The sequence below is a fragment of the Megascapheus bottae genome, chromosome 4 (genome assembly GCF_031878675.1).
Source record: "Megascapheus bottae isolate mThoBot1 chromosome 4, mThoBot2.hap1, whole genome shotgun sequence".
NCBI lineage: Eukaryota > Metazoa > Chordata > Mammalia > Rodentia > Geomyidae > Megascapheus > Megascapheus bottae.
This window is the reverse complement of record NC_143512.1, coordinates 62,612,152-62,624,509: the sequence shown is the minus strand read 5'-3', so window position 1 is coordinate 62,624,509 and position 12,358 is coordinate 62,612,152. Positions and strand designations below refer to the sequence as shown.

At 33.4% G+C, this 12,358-nt stretch overlaps 1 non-coding gene across 1 annotated transcript; it reads right to left on the bottom strand.

The window, feature by feature from the left end:
• Nucleotides 1-10,898: 10,898 nt before the first annotated feature.
• Nucleotides 10,899-11,004, bottom strand: LOC150064553 (U6 spliceosomal RNA). The gene has a single exon (XR_016535348.1). It is a non-coding gene; the product is annotated as a U6 spliceosomal RNA (small nuclear RNA).
• Nucleotides 11,005-12,358: the final 1,354 nt, after the last annotated feature.

Below are 12,358 nucleotides of genomic sequence, written 5' to 3'. Positions count from 1 at the left end.
AACAGGCAATTACATTGGTTTAAGAGTCATCCATTTTTTTAATAGTGAGATGTGTGGTTTATCATATTGGCCACATCCTGTCAATATCTCCAGGAGACACTAGTTACTCTGATTATGAATTTTGCTAATGTGTCTTTAACAGGTAATTTTTTTCTAATTATATTTGCTTTAGTTTAGTGCTTGTGATCTGGAATATTGGTTATCCTTAATGAAAAATTATTAAGAGTCAAAGGGTATTAAAGCTTATTATAATTAGCTGAGAAATAGTATCTTTTTATGAAAGCTAACTATTTTCATATGTAATTCAAGTAAAGACTATCCAAGAGCAAATATATCAGTTTGTTTGAGAAGATTATTTTGGTAATAGAATTTTATCTTATTACTATGGGATGAAAATTAGCTACTTTTTCATTTGATCCTTCAAGTAACTGATGGCTTGGTTCCATCTTACAGATGAGAGAAGGAAGGAATGAAAATTAGCATGGGCTCTTTAATGTGCCACCATGGCCAAAGAACATCTTTTGATGGAGGGATGCAGGAAGTATAGTTGAATAGCCCCAACTACTGGTGACATTCAGATGGGGCCAAGGTCTAGGAATTAGGAGACCAACAATGTTTATTATAGGATGTTTAAGTAATTCCAACGTATTCATCAGAGCTCTGCAATTAGATTTCTGAGGAAATATAATCTTGGACTTATTTTACTTCCTATATTTCCCTATTTATAATGTAAAATGCCATTAATGAGCCATTTTAAGAAATAGTAAGACAGAAATAGAGGCAGAAACAATTTTAAAAAGTCAAGACAAGAATTAAGTCTGAAATTTTGATTTCCCACTCAAATTTATGCAATTTGAAAACTGTTCAATTGGCTAGCTAAATTTAATTAAAAGCAAATTTCTGGCCTTGGTGTTAGGAATTCCACTTTGCCTATATGTATGTCAATATCTGTGATCATTTTTATTTTACTGGGAACTTGAAGCTGTCTCTAGAGCAAATAATGAAACTGAATAATTGTTTTCTCAGTTTTCCTACATTTTGATTTTGTACTAACGAGACCAGTACATAACTTCATGCTCAATATATATTTAGTGAGTGCACATTTTATTAAATTACATTGGCCAAAATGACTTTCACATTGTATTAATTCCTGATCTATTATCATTTTTAGTTGTTATTTTTCTTTAGTTAGAACATTATTTGAGGCAGGAAGATCTTACTAGGGAATCAGATATAGTAACAAAACAATGGTTATGGAAAGGCTATAGTGAAGAAATCTATAGTTTCAAAACCCTATCAAAACAGTGTTCATATTAGCATCTTTCCCCAACTATATTAGGAAATAGTGGTTATTTTAATTATTTCAATGATTTTCAACTTGCTTATGACATGAATTATTTTAAAAACCCTAAGAATTAGATATAAATGTGTTTTTGATACATATGCATATTGTATATGGTTTAAATAAAGCTAACCATCTGTCTTCTCATTTATCATTTCTTCATAATGAAAACATTCAAAACCATTACTTCTAGTTTTGGCTTTTGGTCATGGGTCTTGAACTCAGTGGCTGGCCCGGGTGCTGTCAGGTGAGCTCTTTGGCTCAAGGCTAGCACTCTACCGCCTTGAGCCACAGCTCCACTTCTGTTTTTTGAGAGGTTAATTCAAGGTAAGAGTCTCATGTGGACTTTCCTGTCCAGACTGGCTTTCCGTTGAGAGCCTCTGATCACAGCCTCCTAAATCGTTAGGATTGAAGCCACGTACCACTGACACCGGGCTACTTCTAGCTTTTTGAAATGTGTATATATTGGTTGTTTTCTATAATTGCTCTACCTTGTAATGACATGATCGCATTTCTGAGTCCTAACTATGGTTTCATAGCTATTGATTAACCTGATTACTGTACTTTGATACTATCTACTCCAGTTTCTCTACTTACAGTAGCATCATTATACTCTAACCTTCTATGAGAGTCTTTTCCTTGATCTGTTATTAAATTATTTTTTTTCATTGTCTGTAGAGAGACAATGACAGGAGATTTACATACCATTACCTAAGCATCAATCACCCTCAACATCTTATAGCTTCTTTGTCATACCAATTCCTCCTGTTCACATTGAAAACAATGGGGATATCTACAGAGAACTTCTAACACGAGTAGCATGCACATACAGTGTATCTTAGCTTTCTAATAATTTTGTACTTGTCCCAAATGAAATTGCATTCTCCCACTCACAATATTAAACTCAGAATTTGAGTTTTTTATTAGCATCAATTAATTGTACAGGAGGTTTCATTTTTGACATGTCATTTATATATAATAGGCATCTTTGTCAGTGTTATCATCTCCTCTGGCCTTCTTCCTCTTATTTTTCCCCTTCCCAAACCAATCTCAGCACATTCCAGCGTTTCATTTTCATGCATGCTCATAAAGCATTTTGACCATATTCAACCTCCTTACCCACTCCATTCTACCAGTACCTACACCCCAGATAAAACATATTTTAACTTAGTAATACATATTGGGTGTTAATTGTTCAAGAATGTTTCACCATTGGACCTCATACATACATCTACTGTCTATTAATCAGGTTATTCATGTGCTTATATATGCACATGAATATATATTCAACAATGATATTTTTCATGTATGTTTATCTTTCAGTTCCAGCATTCACATATTTGAGGAAACATGTTCAAAAATTTGCCTTACTTTACTTAATATGACAATTTCAATTCCACCCATTTCTTTGCAATTGACATAGCATTTTACTCTAGGGATGACTAATTCTCCACTCTGAATAGAGCCCACATTGCATTGAGTATCTGGCTTATTTCTATAGCTTGCATATTGTAAATGGTGCTGTGTTATGCCTGCGGATATGCCTGTGTGAGTGGCCTAATTATATCCTTACTTATATTCCTTTAGGTAAAGGCCTAAGATTGCTATTAACTAAGTTTGTGGAATATTTCTAATAAAACATTTGAATTCACAATATCCTTTCTCCCCTCAATCCATTACTATATTCTTAGTTTAGTTTCTAACCCATAAATTCCTTAACTGACTTTTGATTAGTCAGCAAATTGATTGACAAAATAAATTTATATCCTAGAATTCAATGTTGATGCAAAATTTTGATAATACCCATGCTTAATTCATCAATAATTCAAAGTAATATCAATTTTAGTCAATTACATCTCAGAATTATTTATTTTGATCAATTATACTCAGCAGAAAGAAGACAGAAAATCTTGCTAATGGAAACCCATTGAGAGGAAGTTTTAGGTGCTGGGAGAACCTATTGTATTGGTGCGAAAGTTGAATGATAGATTTTTACATGTCATAGTAATGTATGGTTTCACAAGAAATGGTATAAATAAAAAATATCTAGTATACTTTCTTCCTGTTGCATTTTATACCAATATGGTGCTTGCACTATCAAAGGCTCAGTTACTGATTTTTGTTTGTTCATTTTAAGAGAGAAATACTAATAATTTATCCATAAACTCTCATTTAGTACTACTTGTGACTAGGGTTGCAGTCTGAGATTAACTATGTAGAACCTATCATACACAGAACTCTAAATGTTTAGACGGAGAATAGTATTTTTCTGTTACTATTATTTTTCTGTAGGAAATATGGATAAATACGTTGACAAATGTGTCAACTCTCTTTGAAATTTATGCTCAAAAAAAGAGCTGCTAAAAGCCGGCATTTCACACCTGCAATCTTAACTACTCAGGAAGATGAGATCCAAAGATTGTGGTTCAAAGCCAGACCAGGGAGGAAAGTTTGTGAGAATCTTAACTCTAATCATAACTAACATAAAGCAGAAAGTGGAGCTGTAACTCAAGTGGTAGACCACAAGACTTGCGTGAAAAGATAAGAAACAGCACCAAGGCCCCAAGTTCAAGCCTCAGTACTGGTACCAAAGAAAAATATTTCCACAAGATACACAAAACAAATATTAGGAAAACATTTACTATACACATAAATAGCATTCTAATAAAACCTTTGCAAAGGAAATGAATAAATGATTCCTATAAAAATGTGCAAACAAAAGAATAGAAATGGTATATTTCATATAAAATTTAAAAATATGAAAGCAAAACAAAACAACATTTTAAGTCTTTGACTATATTGCCAATAATAATTTGTTTTGTATTTTGTTGAAAAGACAGGCATAACAATGCTCTTATGCTTAGTTGGTAAAAGAATATATTGATGTCATTTTGATATTTAACACAACCTAAATACACCAAGATTTTGACATCTTTCTAGTGGTTCACTCTATAACCATTCTTACAAAGGAGTGCCAAGAGACTATAAATGTTATTTCAACATTGTTGTTATTGGAGAAATATAAAAGTAAAAGTTATCTTCCACTTCCACTAATAATCTAGTTAGGTCCTAGTTATTTTTCCCCTTTATTTTGTCCACACTAAAAACAAAACCAGGCCAAACAAAAAGTTTATTTGACAATCAAATGGTTATCTTTCCAATATGACACAAATAACCACAACTTTTTATTTTATAAGTTTCTTAGAATTTCAATTTTTCCATGAATATGTATAAAATCTGTTTATAGAATTTTTTGTAAGACATGAGAGCACTGTTTTCAGAAGTTCTTTTAATGATGATGTACTTTTTATTCATTGTTCTTTCAGTTAATTTTGGCATGCATGATGATTACTGTTCAACTCTTAGGCTTCTTTCTAATCATCTGATTATGAGGCAGACAGAATTCTATTTAATTAGATTTTAATTGCTTTACTGAGGAAATGTGATTTTTTAAAAATGTGGAGCAATATCAGAATCTCTCCCTTTAGTTTGAGTATAGTGCTTGATAATTTCCAAAGTAGGATTTTAATGTGCTGAATGAAGAAATTTTATGCCTGAATGTTCTTAATTTGAGCTTTGGTCATTTGGTGCAAAAGTATACTGCCGAAAATAAAAGATATAGTCAAGAAGGAAAGCTCAGCAACTCTTCAATGTGACCTTGACCAAGACCATAATTGAAGGAATAGAGTAATAGATATAAAAGAGTGCTTTACAACAAAGCAGGTATTTCTAACAATTACTACTCACAGTGCCTCAGGTCAGACTGCTGGGATTCAAATCCAAACTCTGGTTAGTTGAAAGTTATGTCACTTTGAGCAAGTTAGTTAATTTCTCCACATCTGAGATTTTTCATCTATAAAACCATGACAGAAAACACATTTAATTCATATGTGTATTTGTTTCATTGGGCTTTGAGAGGAAATTATTACAAATTTAGTGGTTCAAGACATTATAACTTGATTGTCTTGCAGTGTGGATGTCATATGGCACAAATAGATTTCAATAAGCTGATGCAGTATCTTCAGGGTTATGCCTTCTCTAGAAGCTCCATGGAAGAATTCTGTCTCCTTTTCCAGCCTTTTCTGGCTTTTAGAAGTGTTCTCCTGGGATTATGGCCCTGTATAATTAGCACAGCAGAATAACAATATCCTCCCCTCTGGCAAATTCTGTCTTAGGTCCATCCTGTGGTCTTATTTTTTTGAGGGGTAGGCAAATACCCCTCTGTCTCATTCATTAAAGGATGCATATTATGGATTTTAGCTCCTACATGGACAATCTAGGATAATCTTGAGATTCTTATTTTAATCATATCTGTCATTGGGGCTTTTGCTATAGGTAGTAAGATAAACAAATTTTTGAGTATTTTTTTTACCTTGATATCGATGGGGAATGTTATTCAACCTAGTAGAATAGTGTTACTATACGTATTAAAGGAAATAGAACATGCATGTTTCTTGACACATAAACTGCTATTAAAAAATTCCTGTATATCATGTTACTGTTGTAACAGAGTTCTGAGAGAACACTGAAGCACATACTAATTTTATATCTTGTCAAGGTGACCTTCAAGTATGATGACAAAGGGAGAATATGTAAGGAAATAATCAAAAAATAGCATGTAGGAAAGCTTTAAATAAATAATTAAAATTACTTTTAAACTAAGTAATCAAGTTTTAGCTTAAGGGAAAGAGAAAATTACTATTTTATAAGAGATCAAAGCTGAACACTGAATTTCCTTGAATAAAAGCTTAAGAAAGCATGGTTCTTATAGTTATACAGTGAACAATGATGTAGTAAATCTAGACAATGTAAAAAAATAGCAAATATCGCATTAATGAAAACTGAGATAGAAGACATGGGAGAGAACTAGCATTCTAGTTCATGTACTTCATAACTCTTCGTAGAGAATCAGTAAATATGGTACCCAAAACAAAATCAGTTAAGACTATCATAGGTCTTCCTGTTATTACATCCAGCACACTTGACCTCACAGACTCTCTCCTGTCATATTTTCCTTTCCCTTTCCAACCCACCACTTTGACATTGGCCTCCAATCCTTACAACATAACCAGAATTAACTTGGAAGTTAAATCTCAAAGATAGGCTAAATCATAAACCACCATAAATACTTTCATGGGGTTAGGGGTGGGCATTGAGGCATCAGTTGTTTATTTCCTAATTTTTATGAGATTCCAGTGAGTAGCCAGATTTGAAGACTAACATATTACATTTTTTCGGGGCAGTGGCTTGGCATCACTTAGGTTGTTAGAAGCAACAACATCTGAAGCCCCACCTCAGACCTACTGTAACAGCAAGTTTACTTTTCTAATATCAGATGATTCCTAACCACCTTGAAGCCTGAAAATTACTGATGGAGATAATTTTAGCACTAACAAATCACGTTATAAATAGAATGTGTCTTGACCATTGCTACCCCTCCTCCCTCATCTGTCCCAAACAAACACCTCCCTCAATTTTCTTGGTTTCATAAGGTATTTATTGAATACTGGGGCCATGAGTATAGCCTCGTGCTATGCCTAGTATGCCCTGGGTTCAATTCCTCCATGTCACATTCACAGAAAAAGCCAGAAGTGGCACTGTGGCTCAAGTGGCAGAGCGCTACCCTTGAGCAAAAAGTGTCCAACGACAGTGTCCAGGCCTTGAGTTCAAGATCCAGCACTAGCACACACACTACACACACACACACACACACACACACACACACACACACACACACAAATATATGTATTGGATATTATTACAACATTCCTCCTTACTTGGTCTCTTCATTCATCTACCTGAACATTTTAATTAGAATATTAAATTCATATTGAATTAAAATTACTTGTATAAATATGAACTATCATTTTTTCCTAAGTCTTTACACATTGCTGTCTTTGGCTTTATTCCCAATAAAATAGTGTCATTTTGAAAGAAAAAAATCTTCCTACTTATTAGTCTGAACTATTATAATATGCTTTTCCAAATCTCTCATTTTATTCGTGTTCATATTACTACTAATTCAGAAATATTTCTTCTTGTTATGACTACTGGAACAGACTTTAGGTCTTGTTTTAACTTGCTACTCATAATGGTGTTGGGGCAATCTTCCAAACATACTTCATCATCAGCTCTTCCCTGATATGAATTTAATGATCTCTAGAAGAACCACTTGTGACTGAATGTACTCACTCACTAATTTCACCTCAATGGAAGTATAATCTGCTATTTTGATGATCAGATTAGTGTAACCTTTACGTTTTCTATTTTCCTTTTTGAAATGGTAAATGGGTAATCGTAAAACAAAATGCATATTGGCAAAATCTAAGAGTCAGACCAACAATAATCAATTACTTTCACTTCCCATTAATTTAGAAAGAGCGCTATATGTTTCCTACTTGATTTATTCTTTCCAACATTAATAACTCAAATAAATGGTTAGTATTTCTAATCACAGCTAGAGTACTTCATGTATTTCTTCAGGAACATAATAATAGAATTAGTTGTTCAGATTTTCATTTTAATAAATTTAAATTTTTGTTCAACCAGTCACTATGCCATGTAGGAATAAATGATCAATGTGTGGACTTGAATGTTGATGATAATATTAATCTTTCTTTTCTGTTTATTCTGAATAAGCAAGTTCAAAAAGAAAGTTTGCTTCTTTGGAATGCTTACACTCAATTTAAATAGAAACACAAATTAAACAAAAAATAATCTGTAGTTTTAACTAAGGAAGTGATTGCATAATTCTAGAAAGTCAATTTATAAGTTATATAATTGAGTGAAGATTGGTTGAAGGGTAGTTTAAGGCAAAGAATCTGTTTATCATTTATATACATAAGTGATTTCAACTAACACTGTACTTTCATACCTAGAACTTTTCATATCACAGAACTTTTTCAGACCTATGGCAGCATATTACTACAAAATGCCAGAAGTCCTTTGGAACTATGATTTAGTCTGTAAAAGAACTTGAAGGAGTTTTCTATTCATCTAATTCTGTTTCTTGATGGGCAAGCATGCCTTGTGTATACTCACGAATAAAGTGTGCCTACACACTCAGCTACCCTAGAGAGACAGACAATTCAAAGCAAAGCCTATTTCCCCGCATTCTTTTTTTGTAACTTAGTAAAGATAACTGGTTCCAAGCTGATGGTCTCTGCATGCATCCACTGTGTATTTTTGCTCATTACCTGAATTATAAGACAAATTCCTTTCTGTTTCCAGTGGTTATAAAATAGAGACATCCTGCTGTCTTTAACTGCTGATTAATGAATGATAAATAGGCATAGACTGTCGATTGCTAGAGACACAACAAGCAACAGATACTTTGCAAAAGTTAAGCCACAAATATCAATCTACCAATAACAAAGGGCTGCCCTCCTCCTGGATGAAATTGAAAAACCACTTTTGGAGTTTCCTTTGCTTTAATTATTTGCTCACATAATATCTCACACTTTTTGTCCTGGCTAACCTCATATCATCATCTTCCAGTGTAGCTCAGATTGCAAGCAAGTACTGTTATGCCTGGCTTGTTGGAATGAGATTTTTCTTTTTTTTTAATTTAGAGAATATTAGTTTCTGATAAGACCTTACATATTTAAAACAGTGCATCTGGAATGCGATTTTTCTATGTTTTTGCCTAAGCTGGTTGAGAACTTCCCTTCTCCCCTGCCTATGTCTCAAAGTATCTGAGACAGTGGGCATGAGCCACTCACTGTGCCAAGGGAAAATATTATAAATTACATTATAAGTTGAAATCACAACACTGTAATTGAAAAGTATGATGTCTTCAGTTCATACTGTTCTCCCTAATTGACAGTATTAAAGATAAAGGTTTTTCTTAGAAATCACAATAAAGAACATTTTATTTCATCTTAGGCTTGTGTTACATCAAAAAACAAAAAATCATAATTATTACTAATTGAGATCTGAACACTGCTTGTTCATCATGATTGATATATTATCACTTAATTAGCTCATTTGAATTAATTATATCATTTGAATCAAGTAACATTAGCATGAAAGCTTTTGTTAATTCAAGTAAAATTCCAACTTTTGAAACTAGCAAATACTTGTTTGGAAAACATTTCTTTTTCATTATGAGATCATGTTGACCACTACAGGGCTGATGCAATTATGAGGTCTTGATTATAAAGATGAAAATTAATATAATAATGGATAAAAATAGACTTTTTGGGGGGGGTCTTTTTGAAATTGTTGATAGGTGCAAAGACAGAATAGTGACATAAACATGAAAGTCTTACCAAGCACAATGTCATTAGATTTTTGTATGTAATCCTAGCATCTCTGGAGGCTGAGATCTGGGCATTAAGTTTCAAAGCCAATCTGAGCAGATAAATCCAAGAGCCTCATCTTTAATTATCCCCCAAAGACAGAAGTAAAGCTGAAGCTCAAGTGGTAGAGTTCCAGCATTAAACAAAAGAACTAAAGGGGAATTTCCAGGCTCAAAATTGGAGTCCCGATAGCAGGATAAAACAAATAAATCAAACTGTAAGAGTCCTTGTGAACAGCAATGCACTAGCCCTGGTAGAAACATGTATGTAATTAATTTTATAAAGAGAAGGCAGAAGACAGAATTTAAACATCAGGAGGGAACATATTTTATATGTCTTTATTTTCTTTTTATCAGATTTTCCATATTCAACAGCAAACTTCTATAGGTCAGTACGTATTTTTATTTCTTTGATTAAATTTGAACTATTCCAATATGTGATGTTCTCTAGAATATAATCAAACCTGACTTACTGGTCCATTCATTTTAGATTCTTTTAGCATTTGTATTTGGAAAGGACATTTGTATTTGTTGGCTCTGAAGGTTGGAGTTTTACTGGAGTTAGTAAAAATAGATAAATTGAGCTAAAATATGAAAGATACAATACTTAAATCTCCTCTCTATCTCTCTATGTATATATATATATATATACATATATATGTATTTTTTGCCAGTCCTGGGCTTGATCTCAGGGCCTGACCACTGTTCTTGGGCTTTCTCAAGGCTAGAGCTCTGCCACTTGTGCCTAAACACCATTTCCGGCTTCTTTCTATGTATGTGATACCGAGGAATTGAACCCTGGTCTTCGCGCATGCTAGGCAAGCACTCTACGACTAGGCCAAACTCCTGGCCCCTATATTTTTATTTCCCAAAACAACAACCAACAACACTAAGACCAGGATTATGAGCTAAGAACAGAAAGTCTAAGAAATAATACAATAGCTCTTAGTTTATTTTTAAATTAAGTAGTGGTTCCTGAGTACATGTCTCGGGGGATTCAAGTTATTAGACTGTGGGTTAAACTAACAACAGTAAGGGATTGAAGTTAATATTTATGTAAGCTTTGAACTACTGGAGCCCTTTAGTTTAACCAACTATGTAATACTAATGGGAAAATTTGATTCTACTACTGTTTCCCATAGCATGGAAGTATATTGAATTTGCTTACCAATATTTAACAGAATTTTTTGGCTTATTCAAAGTTTATTTGCTGAAAGAATGTATTTTAGCTTGGAAAGTTTAAGAGAAAAATAATAGAAAAACATGGAATGCTTCATGAATTTGCATGTCATCCTTGCACAGGAGCCATGCTAATCTCTGTATATCATTCCAATTTTAGTATATGTGCTGCCAAAGTGAGCACTAACAGAAATACTTTTAAGTATCAAAAATATCAGTCAAAGGGCTTAGAAAGTCAAGATGATTCCCAAGTAATAATAAGGAGAAATAAAACAAGATGTAAACAAAATCCATTAGCTAAATCAATTAGCAACAACATATATTCTGCTTAGTGTTAATCTTTAGCCAAGGGTCCTTTGAAATACAAGAGTGCAACAAGTGTTGACCTGTTTATTTTTTTTTAAGAAATCAAAATTTATTTTTTTTATAACTCTGGAGCTGGAAAGCTTAAGACTAAGACATCAACATTGGAGCTGTGTTCTTATGAGGTATAGGAAGGGAAGGACAAAGAGGAATGAAAACTATGTCCTCATTTGACACAAGACTAGACAAGACAGAGAGATGAACTCTGGCTAAGCTTCCTATAAAAGGATGTTCCTCTGTATATTAGGGCAAAAGTCCTTGTGACTTAAGCATTTCTCAAGATTCCACCTCTTAATATAGTCATGGTGAGAATTACATTTCAATACATTTTAGAAAGACACACACTCAAATCATAGTATCCCACCCAGTTCAAGTCCTTTTTCATGCATACAATGTATTCATCCTATCCTAACAGTCCCATTAAAAATCTCAAAAGTAGAGCCAGGAGTTTGGCCTAGTGGTAGAGTGCTTTCCTTGCATGCACGAAGACCCAAGTTCAATTCCTCGGTAACACATACATAGAAAAAAGCCAGAAGTGGTGCTGAGGTTCAAGAATAAATGGATAACTCTTTTAAACATGAAGTCTTCATGTGTATACATGTACTCTTTAAGTGAACAATATATCATTTAAATCATTGTGTGTTTCTGTAGAACTAATTGAGAATCAGACATTCCCAAACAGTTATCTATCCCACTCTTATCTGATAACCATGATGTTACAATTATTAAAGAAAGCTGCACTGGGGATCATCACACATTGGAAGCTTGTAAGTAGGGTGTTTTCTAAATTTTGCATTTTAAAAGACTAAGATACTTGCAGAACATAGGTATTATTCTTGTTTCAAGAACTTACCTGGGACTGAGAGTGATGTATACAGAAAATGAGCAGACTGACAAACAAACAAGTAAAACACAGACATCATAAGAGCCTAAGAAGGAATAGAGAGACAAAGTAGAGTCTATTAATGCCTTTCCACTCAGTTTCTAACAAAATGATCTCTGGAAAATGGACATTTAAACCTGTTTCTAAATTTGGGAAAGGACTTAAATCTAATGAGGCTTTGAGTGCAGTCAGTATTCTAGGAAGAAACGGTAATGTGGAGAATTCCAAGTAATTAGAGAGCATAAAAGGGAAGATTTGTGCCCACAGAAGAGATGTAAGTGTTACTTCAGGC